Genomic DNA, 27847 nt, shown 5'->3' with positions numbered 1-27847 from the left:
GCTTCTTCGTCTCATGACCTTAAATACTGTGTATAAATCTAAAGTCAATCGGATATTAACTTTAGCCTCTAGAGCATCCACAAGATATTTCGAAGTGATCAAGGGCCATAACTCTGGCAGTAATTATCGGATATCGTTGAAAATCAACAGGCTTCTTCGTCTCATGACCTTAAACACTGCGTATAAATTTAAAGTCAATCGATATTAACATTAGCCTTGAGAGCATCCACAAAGATTTTTCAAAGTGATCAAGGGCTATAACTCTGACAGTAATTATCGCAAATTACCTAAATTTTGTGTCAGGAGCGTTCATATTCACGCTCCTCTCGAATCTGAGACCCATCAAAAAACAATGAACTCATTGAATTGAATCTCTGTGGTTTGTTATCGATGAAAACGGGAGAACATTAGTTTGAAGACGGTAGATCACATGGCGTCATTTTATGACATTATGGTGATATAAGCAGCTCATACATTAGGAATTCTTCGATTGCCGCCGGCTGAATAACTGGGCCGCTTATATCAATATCACCTAATATGACCGATCTTCGATACTAGCGTTAACCCATCTAACCTCGGCAGCGGGGATCACCTTTCACTGCAGCAAAATAGCTGCATTTAGCAGACGAATTCCTATTTTTATTCGGTAGATCTCGTTTCCATGAATGATAATTATATCCTCTTCTGGATGAAAATACCTTGACAACTTCATCTATCGTTATCTAATCTAACCTTGCCAACAGGGATCGCTTTCGCCGCAGCAAAATGGCTGCATTTAGCATTTGAAGTAGGCCTAGATTATTTTATTTGGACTTTTTGGATAAATAAAATACAGTACAGTTGCACCACTAGGATATACTCAAATTATATTCAATTTTAAGTAGTTAAATTCCAGGAGAGTGAATCACTCTCCTCGGCATTTTCAGGAGGACTGTTTATGGTTCCCCATCATTTTTCAAACAGCGAGGCCTGCTTAAACACTGTGTATAAATTTTAAGTCAATTGGATATTAATTTTAGCCTCTAGAGCTTTGTGGACACCGGATGGACGGAACGGACGGAGGCGACGACAATATACGACCACATTTCAATGTGGGCGTATAAAAAATGTTGTTTAAGAGACAATTTTGTTATTTTTCAAAATTTTCAAATTTGACCTACATTTTTGCATACCTGATGTCTATCCGATTCCAGCCATTCAGATTGATCGCCCTTTATTTTTTTGAATTTTCTACCCATTTGTTAAACCTTATATTTTTTTTAAAGGATCAATCGATGTTTCTGAAACTCCTGCAAAATAAAGCCATATTATGGTCAAACCAACCAATAAAGCAATTCCAACAACGATCCGTAAACTGGAAGTATTCGAAATAATGTCCGATATTTTGAAAAAAAGCCAAAATTGGATGCTTTTTGGAAAAATGCGATTTCTCCGTCCGATATCAACGGATTAAACAAATTAAGATATTGTTGTATGGCACGAAGATTGGGCTGTCGTATGGTACCCAATTCATATGGATATTATGACCAGGAAGCAACATATGGCAAGTTGAAAATCAAGTATTTTCTGACTTGGAGCGTTTTTGGACGCCTTTATCTCGAAAACTTAACCTACGATTTTTTTTAACTTTCTCTATCGAGTGTCCCTTCGGTAGTCTTGTGCATGAAGTCATCCAATAAGACTTTGAAATAATTGGAATAGCATAAAAAAGGGACTGAAAACAGAAAAAAGTGAAATTTTGGAAAATACTCTATTATTTTTTTTATTTACACAGATTTTCAAAAATAGGTTATACATTCAGATAGCTGATCTAATTAAAATGTTAACATGTATAATATGTATTGAGTTATTGGAATCTAATTTTCGATATTTTGACAGTTTTGCATTTATGGCACATTTGAACATGGGATTCCTCATGGTGATTTCATCTAATCAGATAATATAATATATCATTATAGAGCCCTGCAACTATATAATTGCCCAAACCGGTTATTGAAACTATCCCGACAAATATTCAAAAAATGAAAAAAAAGGTTAAAAAAATTGGCACTCTTGCGAAAAACTTGAATTCTCCGTCAGAAATTAGCGGACCAAAAGAACTAATGGACTATCATATGACATCTAAATGATACGATTTCTATGGTTAGGAAATAAATTATGGTACGCTGAAAATCTAATATTTTCCGTTTGGGGCCTTTTGAGACGCCCTTTTCTCGAAAACGACAACTACGATTTTTCTTAAACTTTTCTTACTCAGAGTCCTATTGGTGGTCTAGGGACTGAATCCAAAAATAAAAGCATTGAAATAATATAAGTGGTCCAAATAGGACCTTCATCTTTGACAAAAAATTGACAACATCATCGCTAACGCTGCAATATACGTCCACATTCCTGCTTTGATTGATATGGTACTTTTTAAAATGAAGAGAATGAAATATGAAATGGCTGTAATATGACATGAGACAAAGAAGGCTAGGTGTTAGGTTTGTTTTGCCATATTTACAGACAAAATATTAACAAACCAGCGGCTGCCAGGCAGGATAGAGAACAAGTTAAAAAGAAAGTGATTTTTTCCTATAATCAAGGGCCATAATTCAGGAAATTACAATTCGATATGCGCAAATATCGAAAAGAACCTAGATCTGTGGGTTATAAAAGTACATTTCAAGTTTCAACAAAATCGGATAAAAATTGTGACCTCTATAGGGTCCACAACCTTGATATACCATATTTTTACCAATTGGGTGTGGCTGTGCCCCTGGGAAGGGGGGGGGGTGAATATGGAACAATATAAATAGGTACCACCCTGTTATTGAAATGATACCAAGTTCCAAGATAATCCATTCAGAATTGCGACCTTTGGGCGCTTAAGGCAAAATTGGGCATGGCTCTGCCCCTGGGGGTCGGGTCATTCACCAAAATCAATAGTTGACGCCCTTGGGCTCTAAGGAGTACATATACCAAGTACCAAGTTGATCCATTCAGAATTGCGGCCTGTAAACGATAAACACAAAAATTAGGCGTGGCCCTGCTGCTGGGGGTCGGGACATGTAGTTGTCGTCCTTAGGCTATAAGGAATACATATCCCAAGTTCAAAGACGATCCATTAAGAATCATGGCCTGTAGGCAACACACAAGAGAGAAAGAGAAAATGGTGGTGCTGCGCCCCGAACGATAGGGATGTTCCTTAGGGTACAAAGAATAAGTATGCAAAGTTTCAAGATGATACGTTAAGAAATACGGGATGTAGACGACAAACAAACAAGTACAAGAAATGTGCGTGGCTCTGCTCCTGGGGGGCGGGCATGCACCAAAAACAATAGGGATCATACTTAGGGCATAAGGAATAAGGATGTAAAGTTTCAAGATGATCAATGAAGTATTGTGGCCTGTAGGCGACACACACACACACCCACCCACACACACATACACACACAAACTGTGGCGACGATGTATAAAAAAACGTTAAATTACTGAAAATGCCCTTCTATTTTTCGAAAACAGCCCAATGGGTGTTTCTGAAACTTCTGGTACAGAAAATTAAGTATCCAAACAACTTGTTAAAACTATCCCGACAATGATCCAAAAACTGAAACTAGTCGAAAAAATATCCGATATATTGATAATAAAAGAAAATGGTGATCTTGCGAAAAAAGGTATTACAACGGCAGATTTCACCGAAACAAAACAAGTGTCATTGGATAGCCCGGATAATGGACGATCTTAAGACATCAAAATAATACAAATTCGATGCTTATTAAGGCAATAGATTATGGGACGTTGAAAATATAGTATTTTCCTTTTTGGAGGCTATTCAGACGCTTTTATCTCGAAAACTACTCTCTTTTTTTTTCTTAAACTTCTGTTACTTAGCGTCCTATCGGTGGTCTAGGGTGTAAATCCCAATTTAAAAGCCTCAATATGATATAAAAGGACCAAAAAGGGTCCCCTTCTTTGAAAAAAAGTTGAAAAATCGTTAAATTACTGGAAATGTTCGTCTATTTTTTTTTTAAACAGCTCAATGGATATTTCTGAAACTTTTGGTACAGAAAGTTAAGTATCCAAACAACTTGTAAAAACTATGCCGACAATGATCCAAAAAACGGAAGTAGTCGAAAAAATATCCGACGGCTGCCAGGCAGGATACGCACACATTTTCGAGAGATGGATAGAGAACAAGCTAAAAAGAAAGTGATTTTTCCTACAATCAAGGGCCATAATTCATGAAGTTACTAAATCGATATGCGCAAATATGGAAAGGAACCAAGATCTTTGGGTTATAAACATGCATTTCAAGTTTCATCAAAATCGGATTAAAATTGTGACCTCTACAGGGTCCACCACCTTGATATACCAAATTTTTACACCATTCGCGTACAAGCGGTGGCCATTTTGTCCGGCAGTTTTGGTTTGATTTTCAGGAAATTCGAACTCAACCTTTCTTACAGTGTAACGGTGATATAATCAAACTTTTTTTTAAATCGGATAATAATTGTGACCTACAGAGGAACCACAAGCTAAAAAGGGCAATTTTTCGTACAATCAGGGGCCATAATTCAGGAAGTTATGATTCGATATGCACAAATACCGAAAGGAACCAAGATCTTTGGGTTATAAACATGCATGTCAACTTTCATCAAAATCGGATTAAAATTGTAATCTATACAGGGTCCATAACCTTGATATACCATAGTGTTACACTATTCACGTACAAGCGCCGGCCATTTCATCCGACAGTTTTGGTCCGAATTTCATGAAATTTGAACTCAACCTTCATTACAGTGTACCGGTGATATAATCAAACGATTTTTTAAATCGGATAATAATTGTGACCTCCAGAGGAACCACAAGCTAAAATAGGCGATTTTGCGTATAATCAGGGGCCATAATTCTGGAAGTTAAGATCTGATACGCGCAAATATCGAAAGGAACAAAGATCGTTGGGTTATAAACATGCTTTTCAAGTTTCATCAAAATCAGATTAAAATTGTGACCTCTACAGGGTCTACAACCTTGATATACCATATTTTTATACTATTCGCGTACAAGCGGCGGCCATTTTGTCCAACAGTTTTGGTCCAATTTTCAATAAATTCGAACTCAACCTTTATTATAGTGTCACGGTGATATATTCAAACGATTTTTAAAATCGGATAATAACTGTGACCTTCAGAGGAACCACAAGCTAAAAAAGGGCGATTTTTCGTATAATCAGGGACCATAATTCAGAAAGTTACAATCCGATATGCGACAATACAGAAAGGAACCAAGATCTTTAGGTTATAAACATGCATTTCAAGTTTCATCAAAATCAAATTAAAATTGTGACCTCTACAGGGTCCACAACCTTGATATACCATATTTTTACACCATTCGCGTACAAGCGGTGGCCATTTTGTCCGGCAGTTTTGGTTTGATTTTCAGGAAATTCGAGCTCAACCTTTCTTACAGTGTAACGGTGATATAATCAAACTTTTTTTAAATCGGATAATAATTGTGACCTACAGAGGAACCACAAGCTAAAAAAGGGCAATTTTTCGTACAATCAGGGGCCATAATTCAGGAAGTTATGATTCGATATGCACAAATATCGACAGGAACCAAGATTATTGGGTTATAAACATGCATGTCAACTTTCATCAAAATCGGATTAAAATTGTGATCTATACAGGGTCCACAACCTTGATATACCATATTGTTACACTATTCACGTACAAGCGGCGGCCATTTCATCCGACAGTTTTGGTCCGATTTTCATGAAATTCGAACTCAACCTTCATTACAGTGTACCGGTGATATAATCAAACGGTTGTTTAAATCGGATAATAATTGTGACCTCCAGAGGAACCACAAGCTAAAATAGGCGATTTTGCGTATAATCAGGGGCCATAATTCTGGAAGTTAAGATCTGATACGCGCAAATATCGAAAGGAACAAATATCTTTGGGTTATAAACATGCATTTCAAGTTTCATCAAAATCAGATTAAAATTGTGACCTCTACAGGGTCTACAGCCTTGATATACCATATTTTTATACTATTCGCGTACAAGCGGCGGCCATTTTGTCCAACAGTTTTGGTCCAATTTTCAATAAATTCGAACTCAACCTTTATTATGGTGTCACGGTGATATATTCAAACGATTTTTAAAATCGGATAATAACTGTGACCTTCAGAGGAACCACAAGCTAACAAAAGGCGATTTTTTGTATAATCAGGGACCATAATTCACAAAGTTACAATCCGATATGCGACAATACAGAAAGGAACCAAGATCTTTAGGTTATAAACATGTATTTCAAGTTTCATCAAAATCAAATTAAAATTGTGACCTCTACTGGGTCCACAACCTTGATATACCATATTTTTACACTATTCGCGTACAAGCGGCAGCCATTTTGTTTGGCAATTCTGGTCCGATTTTCACGAAATTCAAACTCAACCTTCCTTACGGTGTAACGGTGATATAATGGAACGGTTTCTTAAATCGGATAATAATTTGACCTCCAGAGAGACCACAAGCTAAAAAAAGGGCGATTTTTCGGACAATTAGGGGCCATAATTCAGAGGGGCCACAAGCTAAAAAAAAAGCCGATTTTTCGTATAATCAGGGATCATAATTCAGGAAGTTACAATCCGATATGAGACAATACAGAAAGGAACTAAGATCTTTGGGTTATAAACATGCATGTCAAGTTTTATTAAAATCAGTTCAAAATTGTGACCTCTATAGGGTCCACAAGCTAAAAACGTGATTTTTCGTACAATCAGGGCCATAACCCATGAAGTTTCGATCCGATACATGCCAATATCGAAAGCAGCCGAGATCTTTTGGGGATAAACCTATATTTCAAGTTTCGTCAAAATCGGATAAGAATTGTGACCTGTAGAGAGTCAACAAACAATTGTGGACAGACGGACGTATAAAAAGTAAAAAAAATGGTGATCTCACGAAAAAAGTGATTACTGTGCCAGATTTCACCCAATCAAAACAACTAAAGTGTCATTGGATAGCCTGAATAATGTGACGATCTTATGACATCCAAATGATACAAGTTCGATGCTTAAGGCAATAGATTATTTTCCTTTTTGGAGCCTATTCAGACGCTTTTATCTCGAAAACTACTCTTATTTATTTTCTTAAACTTCTGTTACTTAGAATCCTATCGGTGGTCTAGGGTGTGAATCCAAATTTAAAAGCCACAATGTGATATAAAGGGTCCAAAAAGGGCCTAAATCTTTGAAAAAAAAAGTTGAAAAAATCATTAAATTACTGGAAATGCTCAATGGATGTTTCTGAAACGTCTGGTACACAAAGTTAAGTTCCCATACCACTTGTTAAAACTATCCCGACAATGATCTGTAAATCGGAAGTAGTCGACAAAATATTCAATATTTTGAAGAAAACAGTAAAAAATAGGTGCTCTTGCGAAAATCGTGATTTCACCGTCAGGTGTGACCAGATCAAAACATCTAAAGTATCGTTTGGTAGCTCGATGAATGGACTATTGTATGCCACTCTTCCTGTCTGATTCCTGAAAGGCGGTTCAGTGCTGCTTGAAGATCTAGTTATTATTATTTTTTACCGCGCGAGCCTATTTCTCCATGATCGAAAATAGATATTGATCTGGAACCAAATTTTCTATTGGGAAACCATGTGGTCGCTAACTTGATAAACTATTTCTGAAACTTCTCTGTATACAGCAAGTGACCAAACTTTGTACTTTGTCCCGGAATTGAAAATCGGCCATAGTTTCGTCAATTCTTTATCCATTTTCAAACAAATGACATTTTCGGAAACCCTGAATCTTTTACAGAGACAGTGGTTATCTCATATTTTTCAATTTCAAATATTCGTTTATGACTTCTATCATTCGAAATTTGAAAACACGTTGTTTATGAGACAATTTTTGTTATTTTTCAAAATTTTCATCTGATTCCAGTAATATAAGTTTCATTCCGAGTTATCGCCCTTTACTTTTCAATTTTTTTCGAATTTTCTGCCCATTTTCCAACCCTTATATTTTTTTGAATGGAAAAATCGATATTTCTAAAAGCCCTGGAACATAAAGCTATATCGTCAGACCGTTGGATAAAGCAATTTCAAAAATGATCCGTAAACCGGAAGTAGTCTAAATAATGTCTGATATTGTGAAAAAAAAACGCAAAAATGGTGTCACTTTTATGAAAATCCAATAATAATTGACCATTTTACAGGCAAAATAACGAAAACAGTAACTTATGCAAAACTGCCTATATTACAAACTAATTTTAGCATACATTTTCTTCGTATGGATTATAGCTACAAGTTTATAAAAGTTAGGTAGAAATATTTAAAAATCTGAAAAGCCTGAATTGCTTGTAAATAGGTCCGTTTTACACTTTTTTTAAAATCTTAATCGAATTGGCTCGAAAATGAAATTGAAATTAAAAAAAAACTGAGCTCACACTTTTTTGCGCCTTTAAAAGGCACACTATTTTAGTTATATCAGTTTAAAAAAAAATAATATTTGCTTTCAAAAAGTGGTACCGAACTGTCAAAATTGTAGTTTTTGGTAAAATTACGCCACTTCCGGTGCCGACAGATAACTCTATCGGTAACAAAAAAATGACAATTGAGACAACAGAGCGCATGGACTTTGTTTTACACAAATCGAACAATAAATAATTAATCTAGGACTGAAAAACTCAATGGCGGCCAAAGAAAATCACGGAGACAAAAAAATTTCACATTTTTGCTCATGTTAGATGAATTTAAATTATGTGTACAACACGACCCAAAAATATTCATTAAAAAAAAAAAAGTAGCATAGCTATGTGCCTCGTCTCCGGCTATGCCAAAATGTATCGAAAGTTAAAATCCATCGATTATTGTTAAATTACTGCAATATTTTTAAAAATGATAGCTTTCGGACATTTCGCATTGTGGCTTTATCCTCTAAGTCACACCCACATTCACAGTAAAACCGAAGAAATCGTAACGATGCGACAAGCAGTTGCTGAGATCTAATCAAAATGGAAAAAGAATAATAATAACTAGACCTGCAAGCAGCACTGAACCGGCTTTCAGGAATCAGACAGGAAGTGTGTCATACAATAGCCCATTCATCGAGCTACCAAACGATACTTTAGATGTTTTGACCCGGTCACACCCGACGGTGAAATCCCGATTGTTGCAAGAGCACCGATTTTTTTACTGTCTTTTTTTTTAAATATCGAATATTTTTTTGACTACTTATTGTTTACGGATTATTATCGGGATAGATTTAAGACGTGGTATGGAACTTAACTTCCTGTACCAGAAAGATCCATTGGACAGTTTTACCGCCCTTAGAGCATTAGAAGCAGATTTACAGATATAACGATTTTTCGACTTTTTTCAAAGATTGTGGCCCTTTTGGACCATTTATACTATATTGAGGCTTTTAAATTTGGATTCACACCCTAGACCACCGTTAGGACTCTATGTAACATAAGTTTAAGAAAGGAAATAAGAGAAGTTTTCGAAATAAAAGCGTCTGAATAGGCTCCAAAAAGGCAAATAATAGATTTTCAGCGTTCCATTATATATTGCCTAACCAGTGAATTTTTACCATTTAGATCTCATAAGATTGTCCATTGTTCGAACTATCCAATGACACTTTAGTTGTTTTGATTCGGTGAAATCTGGCGTATTCATCACTTTTTTCGCAAGATCTCTATTTTTTTTTCTCAAAATATCCGAAAATTTTTCGACTACTTCCGTTTTTTTCATCATTGTCGGGATAGCTTTAACAAGTTGTTTGGTTACCTTACCTTCTGTACAAGAAGTTTCAGAATAATCCATTCAGCTGTTTTCCAAAGAAAGAAAATTAGAAGATCATTTTCAGTAATCTAAGGATTTTTCAACTTTTTTCCAAGATTGAGGCTCTTTTTGGACAACTTATGTTATTTCAATGCTTTTATTGTTGGACTCACGCCATAGCTCACCCATAGGACTCTGAGTATAAAAAGTTTAAGAAAAAACGAAGTTGTTGTGTTTGAGAAAAAGGCCACTCAAAATGCTCAAAAACGGAAAATACTAGATTTTCGGCGTACCATAATTTATTTTCTAGCCATCTAAATCGTATCATTCAGATGTCATACGATAGTCCATTAATGGGGCTATCCAGCGACACTTTAGTTCTTTTGGTCCGCTAAGATCTGCATTTTTTGAATACGTCCGGTATGGAGATTATTGTCGGGATAGTTGTAATAACCAATTTGGGCAATTAGATAGCCACAGGGCTCTGTAATGATATATTACATTATCTGATCAGATAAAATGGCCCTGAGAAATCCTATGTTCAAAAGTGCCAAAAATTCAAAAATGTCAAAATATCGAAAACTAAATTTCAATAACTCAATATATATTATACATCGGTAGAATCGTAATTAGATCAGCTATCTGAGTGTGTAACCTTTTCGTAAAAATCTGATTAAATAATAAAATAACATACCCATTTCACTAATTTTCGACTTTTTTCGATTTTCAGTCCCTTTTTTATCCTATTCCAGACATTTCAAAGTCTTATTGGGTGGTTTCATGCACAAGACTATCGAATGGACTCTCGATAGAGAAAGTTAAAAAAAAATTGTAGGTTAAGTTTATGAGATAAAGGCGTCCAAAAACGCCCCAAATCAGAAAATACTTGATTTTCAGCTTGTCATATTTTGCTGCTTGGTCATAGTATCCGTATAAATTGGGCATCATACGACAGCCATTCCTCGGGCCACTCAACGAAAGATTAATTCGTTTAATCCATTGATATTGGACGGAGAAATCGAGTTTTTCCCCAAAACACCCATTTTTTGATAATAATAATTTTAGTAAAAACAATAGTCTTTCAGACAAAGTCTGAAAGCCTTATAAATAATAATAATTTTAGTAATCACAATAGGCTTTCAGACAAAGCCTGTAGGATCTGTAGGATCCTGTAGGATCCTGTAGGATCCTGTAGGATCGTATGGGTTCGATCTATTTGTTGATTGGAATCAAATATCATAATTTTAAAAACATTACAAATCAGACTCATTTGAATAAAACATCCGTTTTAAAGGGTAAAAATACAGATTTTGCCAAAACGACAAGAGGCATCACACGGTGAAAATTTTATGAAAATCGAATAATGATTGACACTTTTATGGACCAAAAACCTTGAAAAGTTGACTGTTGCAAATCGTCTATTTCTCCGCAACTGGACAAGGTAGAAACCATTTTGTGATATCTATATGATCGTATGGGTTCATTCTATTAGTTGATTTGAATCAAATATCAAAATTTGAAACAAATAACAAATACGACTCATTTGAATAAATTATTTGTTTCGAAGGCTATAAATACAGTTTTTGCCCAAATTACGTAATTTCCGGTGACATTGAAAATGTTAAATTGGTTTGACCTAGTTCAAATTGACATTACGCATCAAATGGTGTCACATTTATGAAAATCGAATAATAATTGACTCTTTTACAGGCAAACTAGCGTAAATAGTGGCTCATGCAAAATTGCCCATTTCTCGGCAACTGCTCATATTACAAACTAATTTTCACATACATTCTCTTCGTATGGATTATTGCTACAAGTTTATGAAAGTTGCGAACAAATATATTAAAACATGAAAAGCCTGAATGGGTTGTGAATAGCTCATTTTTTCACCTTTTTTCACCTTTAAATCGAAATGACTCAAAAACAAAATCGAAAACTGAGCCCGATGTTTTCAGCGCCTTTACAGGGCACACCCTTTCAGTCATACCAGATTTGAAAAAAATATTTGCTTTCAAAAAGTGGTACTGAACTGTCAAAATTGTTGGTTTTGATAAATTTGCGTCATTTCCGTTGCCGAAAGAAAAATGTACCGGTAACAAAAAAATGACATTTTGGACCACGGAGCATATGAACTTTGTTTTATACAAATCGAACAATAAATAATTAATCCAGGACTGAAAAACTAAATTAGCCAATGGGGGCCAAGGAAAAATACGGTGACAAAAAAATGTTGCCATTTTTGGTCAAACCAGATGACTCTTGAACTCTGGGTAAAATACCACATAAAAATATTCATTAATAAAAAAGTTTTTCGTAAATATTTAAATTTTCAAAATTTGGCGCCTAATATCTCCGAAGATTCGTCGAAAATAAAAAAATCTAAAGAACCATAGTTATGTGCCTTGTCTCTGACTATGTCAAAATGTATCCAATGTTAAAATCCAACGATTATTGTTAATATTATTACGGCAATATTTCAAAAAACAATAACTTCGACGATTTCGGACATTTCGAATTGTCGCAGAACGTTCGAAATACTTTAATCTCTAAGTCACACCCACTTTCCCAGTAAAACCGAATACATCGAATCAATCCGACAAGTAGTTTCTGAGATACAATCAAATTGGAAAAAGAAAAATAATAATAAGAAGAATAATAATAAGAATAATCTTAACAAAAACAATAGTGTTTCACACAAGCTAATAATTTTAGTAAAAACAATAGTCTTTCAGACAAAAGTCTGAAAGCCTAATAATAATAATAATAATAATTTTAGTAAAAACAATAGTCTTTCAGACAAAAGTCTGAAAGCCTAATAATAATAATAACTTTAGTAAAAACAATAGTTTTTCAGACAAAAGTCTGAAAGCCTAATAACTAGACCTGCAAGCAGCACTGAACCGGCTTTCAGGAATCAGACAGGAAGTTTGTCATACAATAGCCCATTCATCGAGCTACGAAACGATACTTTAGATGTTTTGATGCGGTCACACCCGACGGTGAAATCACGATTTTTGCAAGAGCACCGATTTTTACTGTTTATTTTTAAATATCGAATATTTTTTCGACTACTTCCGGTTTACGGATCAATGTACCAGAAGTATGAAAGTATCTGAATACTAGATTTTCAGCGTCACATTATATATTGCCTAACCAGCGAATTTTTACCATTTAGATGTCATACGATCGTCCATTGTTCGGGCTATCCAATGTCACTTTAGTTGTTTTGAAATCTTACGTAGTAATCACTTTTTTCGCAAGATCACCATTTTTTTTACTCTTTATGGGTTTTTTTTTCTCAAAATGTCGGATATTTTCTCGACTACTTCCGGTTTTTGGATCATTGTCGTTACCCTAAACATATGTCTCTTCCGGTACCAATGCTCGAAAATGAAATCGAAATTAAAAAAACCGAGCCCAACATTTTGTGCGCCTTTAAAGGGCACACTCTTTTCGTTATATCAGTATTTAAAAAAAATAATATTTGCTTTCGAAAAATGGTACCTAAGTGTCAAAATTGTAGTTTTTGGTAAAATTAAGCCACTTAAGGTGCCGACATATAACTCTATCGGTAACAAAAAAATGACAATTGAGACAGCGGAGTAATTAATGAACTTTGTTTTATACAAATCGAGCAATAAATAATTAATCTAGGACTGAAAAACTGAAATAGCCAATATTTTTTTTCTTAAATCTGATATAAGTAATAAGGTGTTCCTTGTAAAGGCGCAAAATATACTATTCAAAAAAAGTAGGGGATATTTGATTTTGGGGGCATAATACTAAAATATGCAAATGACTACGGAAAAAGTCACTATAGAACCTAACAGAAGAAACATTTCCAGTTACATGTGACGCCCAAACGCACCAATAGCTACCGCATGGAATGCAGGTGATGCTTGGGATCATCATGGGGGTCCAACCCAAGATTTGCACGACTCTGACTTTGAATGTTACAGTCATTGTGGCATTGAATTCCAGGGTGGAAACATCAGTTTAATTGTTTTAGTGACCAGAAAACAAATTTTGATATGCGTCGGCTTACCCAAAATGAAAGGTTACGTGCCCTTGGCATGCTACAGATCGGCACAACACAGGCGGTTGTGGCGCGGACGATGAATGTTTCTCAGTCTGTCATAAGCAGGCTATGGTCCAGATACCGTGATACACAATCTGTACAGGACAGACCACGCTCAGGTCGACCAAGGGCGACAACTCAAGCCCAGGATCGATTTATCCGTACCTTGGCCTTGAGAAATCGTGTCATCACAGCAAATCAGATCAGCGCTCGTCTTCAAACAGACACTGGTGTGAGAGTGAGTGGCCAGACGATTCGGAATCGACTGCATAGGGGTCACCTTCGCGCCCGACGTCCTCGCGTGATCCCTTGTTTGAGAGATCATCACATTCAGGCAAGACGTCGTTGGTGTAGGGATCGTCAACACTGGGATAATCGACGCTGGAGCAATGTGATGTTTTCAGATGAGTCAAGGTTCACTGTTGATTTTTTGGACAGACGTAGGAGGGTGTGGCGTCGTCGAAACGAGCGCTTCCAAGACGTTAACGTCATTAGACATGATCGATTTGGGGGTGGTTCTGTTATGGTGTGGGGAGGCATCACTGTTGCTGGAAGAACGGCTTTACATGTTGTTACAGGCCAGTACTACCGGGACAACATCTTGGCAGTCCATGTTGTGCCGTTCGCACGACGTCATGGCCGCCGTTTCATCTTCCAGGATGACAACGCAAGATGTCACAGGGCCAGGATCGTTACAGGTTACCTCCAACAACAGAACATCACCACATTACCTTGGCCAGCACTGAGTCCCGACCTCTCCCCCATCGAGCATGTCTGGGACATGCTTGGACAGAGGTTACGTCAACGTCAACAACGTCCTGCCAATGTCCAAGAACTTGCTGCTGCGTTGCAACAGGAATGGGACAATCTGGACCAAAATGACCTTAGACGTCTCATTAGGAGTATGCCACGTCGGATCAATGCTTGTTTGGCAAACAGAGGAGGATTTACCCGTTACTGACTTGGTTGTGATGCTGTGGTAACTTTGCTGTTTGACCCCGGGTATCATTTTACCCTTATAATGGTCAGTCTGTGCCTTACTTAGTCTAACGATCATTTGGAATAAATCGATGAATGTGAACTTCATTTCATTTTGTCATTTGTTTCTTCGTCAGTTTCATTAGGTGACTTTAATAACACTTAAAAATCAAATATCCCCTACTTTTTTTGAATAGTATATGTCGAGCTCACTTTTTTAAATTTCTATATTATTTTTCCACCATTACGATTTAAAGGCTTTTCATATTTTAAAATATTTCATAACCTTGTAGCATTAATCCATACGAAGACAATGTATGTCAAAATTTTTGTAATATGAGTAGTTGCCGAGAAATGGAAAATTTTCATGTTATTTTGCCTGTAAGAGAGTCAATTCTTATTGGATTTTCATAAAAGAGACACCATTTGATGGGGTCTTCCCATATCGCCGACTCACCAGAATTTGGAATGTCGACCGCGGCACTCTTTGACGGGTTAAAAACGGATTAAAAGCGTTAATGAGGCAGGGACCAGTTATTATTAATATAGTTCACTTAAATTGATTTTTATCAGAATTCAACTCAATCAGTAATTAATAAATTGAATATAGTTCACTTAAATTACATGAACTTGAATTTTGTCAGAATTCAACCCACTCATCAATTAATAAAATAATAGGCTACAGTTCAACATGCGATAATTGTTTTCATTATGACAAAGTGAGAAGATGAACCGCCCTCTCTTCTCACCACAGCGTTTTTAAAACCGTGTTTTAAAGTGATTTTTAGATATACAAGAACGTTTTATTATTTTAAATCTGTTTTAAAGTGACTTTTAGATCTACAAGAACTTTTTACTATTTAGTGTTTTTTACCTATCTTCTATATGTTACTCATTCAGATGTAAATAACTTAATTAAATCTACCTGTCCATAATATCATGCATTATGTATTGGATGTTAAATTTGTAATAAACAACAACAACAAGACATTTCATATTCATTTCTGGACTATGTTGTACACTTTATGCATGCAAAAAGTTAAAATTATGTATTTAAAAAAAATAAATGCTCCCAAAATTATCTGCTTAATTAGTTTTATCCTTCAGCTTGGGTCTATTCTTCTTGGTCACTCAACCCCTTAACGCCGACCAAAATTTTTCACCTAAAACTCGTCGAGCCGGCGATATGGGAATGAACCCATTTGATGCGTATTGTCACTTTGGACTAGGTTAAACCAATTTAACATTTTTACTGTCACCGCGAATGGCGTCATTTAGGCAAAAACTGAAGGCTAGAAATACAATTTTGGTTTTGTTTTTGTTTTATAATTAATATTGTCTATAAAAAAAACCTATATTTGATTCAAATTAACAAATAGAATATACTCAGGCGATCATATAGATATTACAAAATGGTTTCTAACTTGTTCAGTTGCGGAGGAATAGACGAATTTCAACAGGTCACTTTTCAAGGTTTTTGGTCCATAAATTATTATTTGATTTTCATAAACGATACCTAATGCCATTTACGATTTCATACAAGTAATTTAAGATTTTCATTATCACCAGAATTAATGTTATTGTGGCAAAAACTGTATTTTAGCCTCCAAAACAAATATTTGTTTGAAGTAAGTGATATTCATTATTCTTATAAAATTATGCATGATTCAAATGGACAAATAGTATGAATCAATACGATCATATAGATATGAAAAAAGTGTCTCTAACATGTTCCCTTGCCAAGAAATAACCAATTTGTTAGGATCACTTTTTATGAATTTTTTGCAATTTAATAAGGCTTTAAAAAGGGTTAATTCTGTTAAAATTTTAATCAACTTTCTGTCATGCAAAGGTCAAGCGAAGTGGTAATTTCTGTAATCCAATTTAAATATTTTGTAGATAACATAAGTGGTATCATCCTGTCGAGTCTTCATTCTTTAAATGGAACTGATATTGCTGCGGTTTATTGGCTAATTCTGCGTCAATTTAATATCACGCATGTGGTACGGGAAGTGACGTCAATTCAAGGGTAACGTGGCACCGGCAAAACCCATCATCACTGCATCGCAGTTCTAGTTAGAATTTAATTTGGCTAAAGGTTTCTCATATAGCCTTTTAATAGTGACTGTTTGCATTTAAAGATAGGTTGTCTGGCAACGAAACATACTCCCACATCAGCTAAATTGTCTGAGCAGTCAACAAAGGGGTTCAATAAAATGAAACAAGGAAATGGAAATTGTTGAGAAACTTTCCAGATCCAAACTCACAGAGGCACTGTGACTCCCGTTGGATTGTATCAAGATACAAATACAATTTCAACCGTTTGCTTCTTTTAACACAACCGCTCCTATAAACACAACCGATCTGAGGTTAAAATTGACCACTTTATTTCATGCATGACTATAGGATGGGTGTTTGTTGAATATTTTGAAGGCATAAATGTGTTCTTTATTCCTACCTAGTTTCAACTTGATACCTCAAATACTAACAGAGATACACCATCTTGAATGTCAAAAAATGCTGACGAAAACTTTCGCAAATCTTTGATGCTAAAAACTAATCGAGCAAACTTTCGAATTTCATAAAAAAAAATTTTTAAAAATGGTCGTCAGCGCCCCTATGGGATTCGTCCAGAAAACCCGACAAAGACAAAGATCCATTGAGAAATAACCGAGATTTGGGCAATCTGAGATTATTTTTGGTCCCAGCCACAAAATACTTATTGTTTGTCAAAATGCCCCAATTTATATTTAATAAATAGTTCAACGTAGGCAAACAATATCTATGTTGGCAGAATGTTTGCACCATGCACAGTTTTGGCTGCAAACTCTTATTAAATCAAAAAAAAAAAGAAAAAAAAAAAGAAAATCTTCCTACAACAATATCTGTTTTGTACCGAAAGTACCAAACACACAATTTGGTATAATAATTATTTAACGAATTGAAGAAGTTAAATTAATATATGGATTTCATTGGTTGAAGTTTCATAGTAAAATATAATTAATAGAATCAGTTAAAGCTTTTAACCATAAATAAAGTAAAAGCTTTTGACACTTGATTGGAACTGGTCTGACTGTATTGTCTTTTTATAAGCCATTTGGCACCCAGAGATTATAACACAGTTAAGAACATTCTTGCTTAAGACAATCACTTTAAATCAAAAGTAGTACAAACTAAAATCAACTTTATTTTCAATAATAAACATTCACAGCTGAATACTCTACGGAAAAGCGTCCTTTCTGGACACTCTGGTAAGTTTTGACCACCACACGAAGAAACTCACGTTTGACCTTTTCTGTAAAGCAACAGACACACACTATTACCTATCCTACCCACCACATATCAAACACAAGGAACCTTATAGTCAATTTCTTAGTCTCAAACGTATCTGCTCTACCAAAAACACGCAGACAACCTGGTAAACTATCATATCAAACAGGGCTACCCTAGATATACCATCCAACATCAAACCGACATAAAGCCGATAATATCAATAGGTAAACACTCCTAAGCACAAAAACCACACCGAAGGATAACAAACGTCCAGTTTTCATAATGGACTATAATCCAACCTCCATCCACATCAGCAAGATCATTAGGAATAACTGGCACATCCTCCACAGCTCCAATGATTGCCAGATCACATTTCTTGAACCCTGCCTTACAGCTTATAGTAGACAAAACCTGTCTCTCAAAGATCTTTTAACCTCAGCCACTATCAAAGACACCACACCCTTACCCCAAGTAAGTTGGAAAAGTAACAATTACTTAAAGGAGAATGCTATAGTAAAAGTTGAATTTTATCATTTACTTAGTTCATTGTGTAACGGATTTCAGAATTTTTTTTTTTTTTTTCAAGTTTTAGTAACAAATAACGTTAAAAAACACTTTCAGATTCCCGCAATTACGGAAAAACCTGACAATTAATGAACTGAAGCTAAATCAAGTAACATGATGTAAGATGCGACTCTCGTGCAGCAGTCGATGTATATTTCAATATGGCATCGGCAGAAAGTGACATTGATTTCATCCTGAATGTTCTTCCCAATCAGTACGAGTCAATTTGAGAAAGGCGAGCAACAACGGTGACGATAATGGTTCGGACCATTCTACCATTTCTAGCCACGAAGAATTACAAATAGGCACTAAAAACAGCATAGGCCTACCTTGTCTTATTACTATGTCCACAGTCCTCGAGTTGGATTCTCGATAACTTTTCGCTTCATTTATTGATATTCACGCTTCATCGTCGAAAATATATCAGAGAAAAACTATTAATTCCAATACGTTTACCCTAGCCATAGGGTAATACGGTATTATATGCCCTAGACTACTTTCTTTGTGCAACAATTAAGAAATGAGGATCACATACATTGGACCAGAGTATCGGCATCTCGCTGAAAAAATATTCTATCACACTCATTTACCTAGTTAAACCTGACAGATTTCCTACATCTAGGACTATCTATGATCGTCTGCATAATCGTCGACATAGGCCTACACCTACTAGTGACGCGGAAAACGCTTCGAAGTGGGGATATTAATTTACATTTAGTATTTAGCTTCCCTACATAGCTGTGTTGTTTACATTTCGTTGCTAAGGCTACATCAGACATTTCTATTGCTAGATTTTGAAAGGGTGTCGGTTTCACCATAAAACTATGTACAGTTTTAACAATGAAAGATAACATAACTGCCATATCTTGATTGACATAATAATATTATTAAAATTGCACTTGTCACGTTCGTAAGCAGATAACTCGAAAAGCTCTGAACAAAGAGAAGCGTGTTTTGACATCGCCTCATTGACATCGCTGTGTCAAGTCCATTCTGCGTCTTGCCTCGCTTGGAAATTTTTAAAAATTGACACATGCTTTCTGTTTTATTTTTTGTGCTATTAGTACATCCCAAAACAACGCATTTGACCATGTTGATGCTTCCAGTTAGACAAAATGACAGGATGCAGTGCTCAGTTGCAATAGCCTTCTATAGGGAAATTCACAACGTCTGTCGTCTTTGACGTCACTCGGGATCACGTGGGTAAGACGCTGGCTCGCTGGCCTGGAGGTCGGGTTTTCGATCACTGCATTAGCCGAGAAAGTTCATCCAGATTTTCCGGCGTGGTTCCCCCTTGTCAGTGATGCAGGATGGAGGGCCTGACAAGGACAGCTGTCTAGTCCTTCGGATGAGACGAAAAACCGAGGTCCCGTGTATACATTGGAATGCACATAAAAGATCCCTTGGAGGTTAGAATTTGATATAAGAGTAGGCGGTAGTGCCGCTGCCTGAGCAAAATTTCCCTCATAGCACACTGTATGGAGTATGCCCTTCTTCATTAGCCCAGCATAGGAGCAGAACAGTAGGATGTTAAACCACATTTCATTTCATTTCATTTTGAGATCACTCACGGAAAAAATTAAAACAAGGCTGCAGATATGCATAAATGTCAATTCGGGTTTTTTTGGTATATTTTTCTTTTGTAAAAATATTCAGAATGAAGCTCTGAACAAAGAGAAGCGTGTTTTGACTTGACATCGCCTCGTTGACATCGCTGTGTCCAGACCATTCTGCGTGTTGACTCGCTTTGAAATTTTAAAAAATTGACACAGGCTTTCTGATTTATGTTTGTGCTATTAGTACATCCCAAAACAAAATGACAGGAGAGAGAGAGAGAAAGAAATGGGGTTTAACGTCCACTGGACACAAACTAGGTCATTTCGGGACTAACATATGGTTTAATTTTATTTCAATAATTAGCTTGCGCGTAGGGGTCTTTAGCAGTGAGAGGAAACCGGAGGACCCGGAGAAAACCCATGAGGTTGGACAGGTGACCCTACTCCTTGTCACGTACAACCGGGGATTCGAAACCACGCCAGTCGACTCAATGACAGACTTTATGATACAGCGCGCGCACGCTAACCATTCAGCCATCCAACCCCCCCAAAATTACAGGATGCAGTGCTCAGTTGCAATAGCCTTCTATAGGGAAATTCACAACGTCTGTCGTCTTTGACGTCACTCGGGATCACATGCTAAGTGGGTAAGACGCTGGCTCGCTTGCCTGGAGGGCCTGACAAGGACAGCTGTCTAGTCCTTCGGATGAGACGGAAAACCGAGGTCCCATGAATACATTGGAATGCACGTAAAAGATCCTTTGGAGGTTGGAATTAGATATAAGAGTAAACGATAGTGCCGCTGCCTGGGCAAAATTTCCCTCATAGCACACTGTATGGCCTCCCCAAATCTACCACAAATATACGCACAATAGAACTTCATTCGATCATTAGATTGAAAACCTTTCAACCATACTGTATCAATGAAAAGTCTGAACTTGGGCACCCCCCATCTTTTTTCTTTGTTTACAGCCCTCTCCACTGGGTGTTCCAACTTTGGATTTTTTTAGCCTCCCAACCCTCTCACAGGTGTTATACCCCCCCCCCCTCCATATTTAATATACTTACATATGTACATGTCACTCCGACATTACGTCATAATCACCCACTTGACATCATAGCCACCAGCTATAAACCAAAATAGAAGTTGGCCAAGAAAGTTCATCCAGATTTTCCGGCGTGGTTCCCCTTTGTCAGTGATGCAAGACGGGTGGCCTGACAAGGACAGCTGTCTAGTCCTTCGGATGAGACAAATTCAATATAAGAGTAGGCGATAGTGCCGCTGTCCGGGCAAAATTTCCCTCATAGCACACTGTATGGCGTATGCCCGTCTTCATTAGCCCAGTTTAGGAGCAGAACAGTAGGACGTTAAACCCCATTTCATTTCGAAAATAGAAGCCTGTCATGAATCTGGGAAAACTCTGTCCAAATGGTGCCACCTACTACGACACATCAAAGAAAGACACCGACTCACCTTTTTAGAGTATTGGGAATGCCGAAAACAGTTTCGCAGAAAAGAGTATCTTAAGAAACATCACTGCAAACGAATCAAACACTTTGAGAAAGTGAACAAATCGCCTATGGTAAATGACTCTCTACAAATCTTAATAGATAATACTATAGGAGATTTAGAACACTCCACCCCAACTACCTCTTGGTCGGCTCTTACAATTGCAGCCACTGAGGCTTCACCTCTTCACCACATCACACCTGATGAAGCCTCTCCCAGCACAAGCCAGTAGAAGTGATATCTGGAGGGATAGAGACCCGAACGTAGACCATCTCTTCAGGGTCCCAATCCAAACTACACTAGTCGATGTGATCCAGGAAACCCTTCACTAGAATCCATGCCTTAGGATACAGACTTTTATCATTCTTCATTTATTTCTGGTTTATTTCCTGATAATACATATCTATTTAATCTTCCACCCTCCTCTGTTTTCTTCTTTTCCTTAGCTTTCTCCCTCACCAGTTTTACATTCCTCTTACTGGGGCCGTTATTATTTTCTTCACTCTGGAAATATGCCCCTCTCATTTTGTTTTGGCATATAGGGATACCTTGCCTTGATCCCCACCCCGATTTTTTAGGCTACACTTAAACCCTGCCAGATTCCAAACCTTGGTACAAGGCAGACTTGTGAACCCCGGTAAAATACCAAACTCTGGTAATAGCAACCCAGGTAACCCGGCTAAAACCGAAGCCCTCGTGAAATTGGGTGGCAATACAGTATATAATATAGAACCTCACAAAGTGAGATTAATCAGTCTGAAGAGTTCAATACAAACGAAACTAGTAACTGCTAAATAGGCATAACTGGTCAAATTGCCCATTTGTATCTACTCTATAAAGTAATGACAGATAGGCTGATACAATCTGTTTTACAGACCTAATTCGACATCCGTCTTTTATCTCTGTCCAAGATGACTGACCTTTAAAAGGTCAGACCGCTGTAGTTCTAAGGGTGACGTCACATCACAATGTTTACCAACAAAGCAAGATGGCATCGATAACGCCAAAAAAGATTACTTCTGTGGCTTGTTTTTGTTCATTTTAAAACAAACACGTGCAGGTCAATCAGATTAGGCAGTAAAAATGTACTTCTGAAAGAATTCAGAGTAAACAAACAGAAAAAACGTCAAATTGATGGTCACACGTGCGTTGTTTACATCAAACGTAGTAATATGAACTGGTACGGGCAGAATTATATCGTTTTACCCATTTTACGCCTCCGCATACTATTTTCTGTACCTATTTACGCTAAATATGGAATATTTTTTATCAAGATATACTTCATTAAGTCGCATCGATGTCATCCTTATCAGTGATTGTAGCAGCCAAGCGAATATTCACTGCGGATCAGTGTGAGGCTGATAATCTTTATGTCAGCCATATTGTTTCTGTATGTGAATATAGATTTCAGAAATTTATTATGCATTCTGAAAAAAAAATTTGAAAAAGAAATTAAAATTTTAATCACTATTTGGTGATATTAATAAATATCTAATTTGTAGTTTATATAACATTTAAGGCCTAAAGGAAGGCCTGCAATAGGCAGATTTAGCTCTTGCATAATTTATGTTTAACTATATGACATCAATTATCTATATTAGCTTATTCCTTATAATTATACATCATCAAAGTTATGACATCATTTGTTCAAACATCAAGACTTCACTAAAATTTTATTTGTGTAGTTGTATTCTCTGAGGATGTAAGTTGTTAGACTTACGAAACGTTAGACGATATAAAAGATGGTTTTGGGATACCTGTGACTTTATATGAAAATGTGGGTGCATAAAAAAAAAAAATATGTTGAAAGTCAAATGCCAAATTATCACAGAACCCACTTTTGTTTGATATATAATGTTTCTCGGTGGATTATTGTTGGGTATGGTCCCCTTGATTTTTCTAGGGTGGGTGTGGTCGTGTCACCCTTGGGGAAAATTAATTATTCAAGATGGCGGCCAAAAATGGCGAGAAAAATACAAAAAATCATTTTTCACCTTCCTAGGTCGTGTTATATATCATTTGATAGGTTTTCAGGGTCGCTGAACACGCTTTCGGCATATTTTTAACATCCGACCAATTACAACAAAGTGGCGGCAGAAGTACAACAATTTCATATTTCGCCATACTAGGTCGTGTAATATATCGTTTTATATGTTTTCAGTGTTGCTTAACGCGAATTCGGACATCGGTTCAACATAAGACCTATCATGATGGTGGAAAATAAAAAAAAAAAAAAGTTCACACAGCTGGATTTATGATAAATCATTCCAGAAATTTCAGTTTTAACTAAAACTATAAGTAACAAAAAAAAAACGATATGTAAAACATATAACCAAAGCAATACTAATATTAGTATATTAGTGTTTCATATTGTGTCATCTTCATCATCTTCTTCGTCTTCATCATCACTATCCTCTGTTCCAGTCTCAAATGAGATGGAATTGAAGCATTTGTCTGAATTGGAACAAGAACAAAAATCAGAACATAGCGGCTCAGATTAACACCCGCATTTTATAACTTTTATCAGAACATCCGGTACCATCTTAGTACCATCTGGTACCATTCTGGGCACTAGTGAATTTTGGGGGACTGGAAGAGTCCTCACTCCAGCCGTAGTCCAGTGGACTTAAGTCTGGTGGATCGGTTTCGTCCAGCGAAGCGCGACAATCAAGCTGGAAATCGAGAACAGGCAGAAATCAACCAGTGGCTCCCAAACTTGGGACATTACCTCCAACAGGCGAAGCTGTAAAGATGAGCCTGAAACAAGCCTACCTTGAATTAAAAGTATGCTTTTCCGCCCTGGAAACTGATCCACCAGACTTAAGTCCACGAGACTACGGCTGGAGTGAGGACTCTTCCAGTCCCCCAAAATTCACTAGTGCCCAGAATGGTACCAGATGGTACTAAGATGGTACCGCATGTTCTGATAAAAGTTATAAAATGCGGGTGTTAATCTGAGCCGCTATGTCAAAGCGGTCGTTGTGGCTGTAAAAAGTCAGATTTATCATGTTCTGATTTTTGTTCTTGTTCCATTTCAGACAAATGCTTCAATTCCATCTCATTTGAGACTGAAACAGACGATAGTGATGATGAAGACAAAGAAGATGATGAAGATGACACAATATGATAGCTAAAATTGAAATTTCTGGAATGATTTATCATAAATCCAGCTGTGTGAACTTTGTTTTTTTTTCCCGCCATCATGATAGGTCTTATGTTGAAAAGATGTCCGAATTCACGTTAAGCGACACCCAAAACATATAAAACGATATATTACACGACCTAGTATGGCGAAATATGAAATTATTGTACTTCTGCCGCCACTTTGTTGTAATAGGTCGGATTTTAAAAATATGCCCGAAAGTGTGTTCAGCGACCCTGAAAACCTATAAAACGATATATTACACGACCTAGGAAGGTGAAAAATGATTTTTTGTATTTTTCTCGCCATTTTCGGCCGCCATCTTGAATAATTAATTTTCCCCAAGGGTGACACGATCACACCCACACTGGAAAATTCAAGGGGACCCTACCCAACAATAATCCATCGAGAAACATTATATATCAAACAAAAGTGGGTTCTCGGCACTGACGTCCGGACTATGATTCTTGAAGACAAATTCATTTATACAACACAAGAGTCTACTTTTAGAAATATGAATACTGGCACCCATAATTCAGTTACTTTAAATGCAGCTGATCTGCAGTCTAAATTTGAAGCCTCTGGCTCTAATGTCTGCCAACTAGAAAATAGAAAAAGGTGCTTATTTCGGTGGAACTTTCTGATCCCTGCCTCAAAATTTCCCAATCCTATAATGAGGCCTTCACAAAATTATCTTTAGCAAGCCAGAAAGTATTTAAAGACTTGGACAACTGATGCATGTAGGTGTGGAAATTGTCGGGGAGGAGCTGCATTGTAACGATGAATAAGATGTCACAATGCTTATGACATGATGATTGCTGTCCATCCCTTTGGCAACTAACACCAACTTGCATGTCATCAGACTTTTCATTCTAATAAATTCAGTAAATTCTATGAAGCTATAATATTTTACAAATAGTATCTTGTCTGTATAACAAGTTTATTCTTATCTAAGACGTAATGATTCCAAAATTAAATTAAAATTTTGTTCAATTAATCCAAATTATCTATTGATTTGCCTTCATCACAGTTACGAGCAGCCATTTGTAGTCTGTGCACTACAAAAATATACTTGACTACCCTCTCCATAGAGCAGAAAATCCAAAAACTGTTTAGCATTTTATTTTTGGTAAACCTGAAACTAAATAGGTCAAACTGACATAGCTATGGCTCGTATATAGAAGAATTCCCATTAAAAATAATGAAAATCATGAAAATCAATATATTCATTATTACCATGTCTGTAGACTTTGCCTAAACGAAAAGATGTCCAGCAGCTATTGAAACAAACAGAGTCTTTAGGCAGGGTATTGAATTAATAAAATTACACTCCTTTGATAATAAATATGGCCGTTTATTAGAAGACCTAAGATTAAATTTTCACAAAAATCAATCTTTTCATCATCAGATCATGATTAGAATTTCATTTAATGCAGTGAGTTGAAAGAATAACTTTTACATGCCACTTTTGAAGAATCCAGAAAATTTAGATTAATAGAATTAGAGAGATTACGAGGTACACTTTCATGTTTTTCTCTGGGTAGAACATTGGGAAAACAATAAAATAATTTAACATGCCCTTTGTATTCAACTTTTATACTTTCAGTCAAACACAAACAGCTTTTATTAACATTGATGCCATCTGTCAGGATTATATCTAAATACAAAAAAATCATAAAAGAAATTCTCAAAGTTTTTGTGGAAAAAAAGGAAGACATAATGCCAACCATCGAAACATATGTTATACAGTAGATTTGTAATCCAACTGATGTTGTAAAATTTGTGACCACATAAAATAAGTGCAACAATTTCATCAATATTCTCTTATCACTTTACTAACTCTTTTATATTATACACAAAGCTATCAAAACCTGTAATTCTGCACTTGCATAGAATCCTTTCAGTAGGATTCGGTGAGATGTCTATTTTGTTGGCTAAAAATACTGGCGACTTATTATATATTATATAATTAGATTTGATGAAATTTTATAGCTTTCTCTATCTAAAAAATATTAATAATGCATTTAAATTCCAACAAGAGGCTGCCATGCAAGATATGTCCACATTCGGCAAAAGATGGATCGAGAACTGGGAAAACAAAAGGGTTCATCCTCTCATTGTCCCAAAACTTCACATCTAATTTGAAATAAAAAACGGTTAAGTTTCGAAGGTTTTCAGGAAAAAGGATAACGCCGGATAGGGTTTGTCCTTTTGAACGTCTTTCTTCAGGCCTGAAATGTTCTATAAACTAACTATTAATTAGACATTTATTAACATGACAAGACCATAATCAACTCTCTATGCCATCGGATATCTCGGATATTAAGTACATTAGAACGTACAGTTCAACCATATTTTGATTTAATTTAAAAATGGAGAAGCAAGACTCACCTTCGAACAACCAGCACAGTGGTTACAATTAATGCACACATCTTGTCAAACCTTCAAAGGCTAATGTGTTTGCTCGCAATAGAGTACTTGGAACAAAATTTTTAATATATTAATTTTGCATTATCTATTTTTGAACTATTATAGCAAGAATGACTACATGTAGCTACATAATGTATCTTTAATCTGTTTATAACACCATAACAAACCTTTTTTGTTTATTAATTATTTCCCACTGACATAGTCTTATATGTACACATTTGTCATAGGATTTTAAAATTCATTACGGTTCACAAATGTTAAGTAGCATATTCATGTACCAGCACACACCAGCAGTTCAATCATATACATGTAATGTTTACTAATAGATGTAGTAGTGACCGCCCCTAGACCCTTTGCCAAATTTTTAGCCAAATCAAAATTTTATTAGACAATTCAGAAACTTGTAGTTAAATATTATATTTCTAGTTATGTGTTTGTTAATTAAAAATAAATATTTAATATGTAGGCCTATTTCTTTAATGCACAAGAGTATTTTTTTTTTTCCCTGAACTGTCTAAAAATTCCCATC

At 36.1% G+C, this 27847-nt stretch overlaps 1 long non-coding RNA gene across 2 annotated transcripts in view; it reads right to left on the bottom strand.

Annotated features, from left to right (window-relative positions):
• The window catches only part of LOC126817170 (uncharacterized), a 111046-nt gene that overhangs the window by 23949 nt on the left and 59250 nt on the right, over positions 1-27847 (bottom strand). The window contains exon 2 of one of the 2 annotated variants that reach the window (XR_007678824.2): positions 1161-1289. This is a non-coding gene — a long non-coding RNA (uncharacterized LOC126817170). The remainder of the gene's footprint in view (positions 1-1160; positions 1290-27847) is intronic. The other variant, XR_007678823.2, reaches the window with a different exon arrangement.

Source organism: Patella vulgata, chromosome 4, assembly GCF_932274485.2.
Source record: "Patella vulgata chromosome 4, xgPatVulg1.2, whole genome shotgun sequence".
Lineage (NCBI taxonomy): Eukaryota > Metazoa > Mollusca > Gastropoda > Patellidae > Patella > Patella vulgata.
The sequence above is the reverse complement of the archived record's forward strand: the minus strand, read 5'-3'. Positions and strand labels throughout refer to the sequence as shown.